The sequence below is a fragment of the Nuphar pumila genome, chromosome 4 (genome assembly GCF_984573655.1).
Source record: "Nuphar pumila chromosome 4, dmNupPumi1.hap1.1, whole genome shotgun sequence".
NCBI classification, from domain to species: domain Eukaryota; kingdom Viridiplantae; phylum Streptophyta; class Magnoliopsida; order Nymphaeales; family Nymphaeaceae; genus Nuphar; species Nuphar pumila.
In genome coordinates, this window is record NC_143252.1 from 19,376,501 (window position 1) to 19,382,500 (window position 6,000).

Genomic DNA, 6,000 nt, shown 5'->3' on the forward strand with positions numbered 1-6,000 from the left:
GAATTGAAAGGTCCGAATGATCAACTCTGCAATCAGTTGTTAGAATCAATAGGTGTTCAAATCGTTCATTTGAATAAATTGAAACCTTTCTTATTGGATGATCATGATACTTCCCAAAGATCGAAATTCTTGATCAATGGAGGAACAATATCAGCATTTTTGTTCAATAAGATACCAAAGTGGATGATTGACTCACTCCATACTAGGAATAATCGCAGGAAATTCTTTGATAACACCGATTCCTATTTCTCAATGATATCCCACGATCGGGACAATTGGCTGAATCCCGTGAAACCATTTCATAGAAGTTCATTGATATCTTCTTTTTATAAAGCAAATCTACTTCGATTCTTGAATAATCCACATCACTTCTGCTTCTATTCTAACAAAAGATTCCCTTTTTATGCGGAAAAGACCCGTATCGATAATTATGATCTTACATATGGACAATTCCTCCATACATATGGACAATTCCTCCATATCTCGTTCATCCGCAACAAGATATTTTCTTTGTGCGTCGGTAAAAAAAAACATGTTTTTTTGGAGAGAGATACTATTTCACCAATCGAGTCACAGGTATCTGACATATTCATACCTAACGATTTTCCACAAAGTGGTGACGAAACGTATAACTTGTACATATGAGATAATTCAAGAGAAGAGGTTGAAATTGTTCATGCTAAAATAGCCACACCATGTTGGGTCTTAATTGCTATATGAGATAATTTTTAGATATTATTAGTCCTTGCTATTTTTTCAGTTTTTAGATAATTTAATCTGCAATTATTTTCATATTTTCCTACATATTCTAGTTTGTAGTTTGACTTTGGTGTCAATCTGTAGGTTTCAAGAGCGACCTTGTAGCTTTGCATAATATACCAAGTTTTTGCTTATTACATCAAATGAATTTTGAAAACCCACCTTAGATATGAAATGAGTTTTTAGTTTTTTGTTAATAAAGTAATTCATCTCATTTTTACAAAAGAAATAAATAATGAAACAATTCTAGTAATTTTATTTGATTAAACAACCGTCAGGTCAGCTGAGTGATTGTAGGCTATGTCACAATGATTCGTGGACTCAAGGATGCAGGATTTGGATTCAATTTGAAAGTTCATTTTTTTTTTCAAAAATGGTACACGAGGACATGGATTTTTTTAACATTTTTTAATCAATAAAAAGCTATTTTTTGAATATTTTAACATTACAAAGTCTCTTTTATTAAAGTATAATAAAAAATTATTTTAAAATATTAAAATAATGCTGCACGTGTCGGTGTCAGTGTCAAATGTTCAAGCGTGTCACCAGAGACATGCAGCTAGAATGGCGTGTCCCTGTGGCATAGATTGTAGGATCAATCATCTCTTTGAAGTTTGAAATAAAGTTTATGAAAAATAAGTGAAGTTGGGATAATGTGCACTAATCTCATGATAATTAAAGCAATGGGACCAGCTAATTGCGGCAATAAGAAGTGTGACAGTGTGTATTTAAGGCAGTGGGGGATGTGAAGGCTCACTAGCGCACTTATGACTTATCCAGATGCAAATCACATGTAGTTAATTGAGCTTTTGACCTAGAAAAGCATGCAAGCCCGCCAGCATGTATGTGAAAATAACATTATTATTATTATACTAATATAATATTGAGGCCACTCGGATTGAATGTGAAAGCACTAACTTAAGTGGGGGCTCTGGTTCAGTCCCACTGGAAAGAATATTTCTCGAGCTTCATATATATAAACCACACCTGGTACGAAAGACCTGGCCGCACTGGCTGAGCCTGCCATACCTAAGGTCGTAGTGCCAGCTGAGTAAAACTTGGAGGCTAGGCCCCTGCCCCCAGGGCCTATGCTACGCATTGGCTTGCACAGAGGGGTGACTCCCATGGGAATCGAACCTTGACTGCCAGTCTAGCAGCCAAGGCCCCACCCCACTACGCCAACCAAACTTGGATATGAAAAAAAAATCTAGAATGCAAGATCATGTCTATCAACAGCTAGAAAACAGTTGCTTACAGACTTTTTTTTTTCTTGGCTAGTCTAAGGTAAACCCCTTGTCAGTGACTGCACATTGACAAGCTTTCGGTTGGTAAAATGCTTGAGGTTCGCCTTGCAAACTGGAAATCACACCCTGTTTCGACTTGATATCCCCTGTGAGTTTTGAATCATGGTCTTCCAATGCCAGGTGACAGACCATGGTCTCCCTAACCAAGAAGCTGGGGCCCTTTGCGGGCTGTTATGGCAGACTTGCAACTTTACAAGCCTTTTCCCCATGAAAGATCCATTTAATTTCCTTCAAAACGTGCATGTTGATCCTCAAAAAGTGAGGATTTGAGATTCAGCATTTGAATGACTTCCACTTGAATATGGGCCCCACATCACATTAGATACTCCGAGGGTCTCAAATGATCACTCAAATTATACAATTCACAAGCATAACTTTATATGCATCATCATGATACTAATACTGGGTAAAATGCTATATATTGTTTTAAGCAATGTTATCAGTATCGGTACTCTCACTCTCTCACTTTGTTTCCTAATTTTTTAAAAATACTACAAAATGTTGACTTTCGAAAACAAAAACTTCCAATCCTTTTAAAACTCTTTCCTAACCTCTCTTAAGCCGGAATAAGGATTCTTTTAAAGAGTTCTATTCAGCCCCAAAAATAAAATTCAGAATTAATATTAATTAATTAATTAATTAAAAATGATCTAAAAGTACCAAAAAATAACCAAATTAACCCATAAGGTTTCCTAACCTTATTAAACCCCAAAATAAAGCTTTCTATTTTATTTAAAGCAGGAAAATCATGAGGATTGGTTTTGGATCCGTATCCGGGTCTGAGATTCAAACCCATACCCAAAAAATGGATCAAAATCATACTGCTTTGATTCTGATTTTCTCAATCGGATGAAAGAATGAATGGAAGACGTTCACTTTACCTTATTTCATTTACTTTGTCTTTTTTTTTATTCATTTTTTTTTACATTTACATAATTAATTACATTTACATAATTAATTATATTATATATTAATAAATATTAATTTATTATTATGTTTGATGCTCATGAACAAAGAAATGAAATTAGTTTTAGATTTTGTTTCTCGTCCCATTTATCTGGTTTAAACAGTTGATGATTTAAGGAAAAGAAAGATTAAATTTAGTTTAATCTTATTATGATGATCAAATTTACGTCTAGGAGATATCCGCAATTACAGTTACTCATTGTGATTGCACAGACTTGCTAATTGATTCAGAGATCAAATTGAGTCTTTACGGGAGAATTGCTTTCCAGCAATGATGCCAAAGTACGAGATTTATTTTATGTGAAACCATTTTTCATTTTTAATGAATCTTCGATACTCGATGAAGTCTGAGATTAGTGAATCTATCATTTACCATCGAATCACTTTGGCCCTTTCCGGTTCATTGGAATAGCTTAGTCTGTTACTAACTCATTCTTTTCCGGTATTGGAAATCTAATTAAAGATCTTTAGTTTAGTCGTTCGAGCAAGAATTGGCTCATTTCATTCATGTCATGACTGATCGTCACAAATGATCAGGTTGTTAACTAACTTGTTGTTTATTCATCTTTCTTATAAATGATGAAAAAAATGTATTTCATTCATACGCTAGAATGAATCTGGGGTCAAACTGGATACTTGTTAGATATACATATGCGTCCGTGGAGAATATAAAAAAATAGAGTAAAAGATCAATAAAAAATATGGAATAGTATTCCATTGATTGAACCAATGACTATTCATGATTTAATTCCATATTGAATCAATCCCGTACCGATTCCGAATTATAGGAATGTTTGTTATGGTAAAACTTCGTTTGAAACGATGTGGTAGAAGGCAACGTGCGACTTGAATGACATGATCGGCTGTGGATTTTGACATCCATCATCTTCAATGAAGATGCTCTTGGCTCGACATATTTTGTTCTGTTTCACTATTACTCCACGATGTTTGGTTGTAATGTAAATAGTACACGATGGAGCTCGAGAATAAATGATTATCAGAGGCAGGATCTAGGGTTAGTGCCAATCAATAATTTGGAACGACTTCGTAAGTATATCTTCGATATAGAAAAGGTCAAATTGTACCGAGTTTCAAATCAAAAAGTTTGTTGTAATTGGTGAAACTATTTCGATTATAAAGAAGTGTATCGCAGGGGAATTAATTGAATCGTTCGTATGATTCTTCGACATAAAGAAAGAAATAGCCAAAAGGTATGTTGCTGCCGTTCCGGAAGATTAAAGATCACCGAAGTAATGTCTAAACCTAATGATTCAAAAATAAGTGATTCCAAAACAAGAAAACACCATTTTCAATTATTGTCTCAATCAAGTGGATTGGATCATAATAAGAAATGGAAATAGATTCCAGATGAGACAAAAAAGGGGGTTATAGACCGCTCAAGAAATATTTATTTAAGGATTTATTTTTGAGTCCTTTGAGAATTACCCAACTTGAGTTATGAGGACGAATGATATTTTTTTTTTCTTATTCTTAGGAAGGAAGAATGAAAAAAGACGACTCAATTTTATTCATGATTTCATGGATCCGTTTGCTATCGGTTTATATCCATAAAATTGAATCATTCTTTCTCTAGCCGTATGAGGAGAAAACTTCCTATACGTTTCCAGGGGGGGTATTGCCCATCCATCTATCCCAATGAGCCACCTATCGAATCATTGCAATTGATGTTAGATCCCGAAGAGAGGGGAGAGATCTTCGGAAAGTAGGCTTTTACGACCCGATAAAGAATCAAACTTATTTAAATGTTCCTGCTATTCTATATTTGCTTGAAAAAGGAGCTCAACCCACGGAAACTGTTCATGATATTTCAAAAAAGGCAGAGGTATTTAAGGAATTTCTAGTTAATCAAACAAAATTAAATTAACGAAATAAAAAGATGGCCAGTACCGGTATAGTAGCTAGTTCTAGTTTTGTGTAATTGTTTCTCCGCCACTCTCTTGCTATATTCATACCTATTCACTATTGTTCCTATATGATTCCAGATAATGTAACGACAAAGAATTACAAAGAATTTCTTTGTCTTTTTTTTTTTATATGAGAGGGATAAAAAAAAGATTATATGTAATAACGTAATAACTTAAATCCATGAAATTATGGGATTACCATTAATCAGGTGGTTTTCCTTGGGACTCCCTCAACTCAAGAAACAAGAGGTCAATCTTGGGGCCTCCAGTGAATAAAGACGAGATTCTTTTTTCCCTACTTCTTTACTTCACTTAATTTTAATTTCTTGTAGTGCCAATCTAACACAACGCCTTATTTATATTTAGTTTATTTGTTGTATTTTGTTTTATTTTATTTGTTTTTCCAATATTTCGTTTGTATTGACAATGGTGTCTCGAACGAATAGAATACAATAGAATTTGATCGTAGATAAATAGATCTATTCTTGTGGTCTCATAGGTTTGGTCTTTTACTTCATTCAAAGGATTGGTTTGACGGATCGTCTGTGACATAAGTATTTTTTTATTTACTAAAGACTAAAGCTATACTTATTTGTGAATCTGCTCTTCTGTATTGTATATATTTTTCGATAATCATATTTTCTTCTAAACTTGCTCTTATTCTTATGTTAGTTCAATGTTTTGACTTGACTGGTTCCGGTAATCAAATTTCTTTATTTTTATTTTATTCCGATCGTATCTACACATCATATTTATCCTTATCTGGGTTGCTAACTCAACGGTAGAGTACTCGGCTTTTAAGTGCGGCTATGATCTTTTACACATTTAGATGAAGCGGATTCGTCCATACCATCGGTAGAGTTTGTAAGACCACGACGGATCCTGAAAGGGAAGGGAATGAATGGAAAAAACAGCATGTCGTATCAATGGATAACTCCGAGAATACTTCATTCTTATCTGGTCATATCAGATCGGTAAAAAATGTCCTCTTGATTCTTAGTTGGAACGGTTCCAAATTCATTCATAGTTGGGTCAAGTGAATAAAT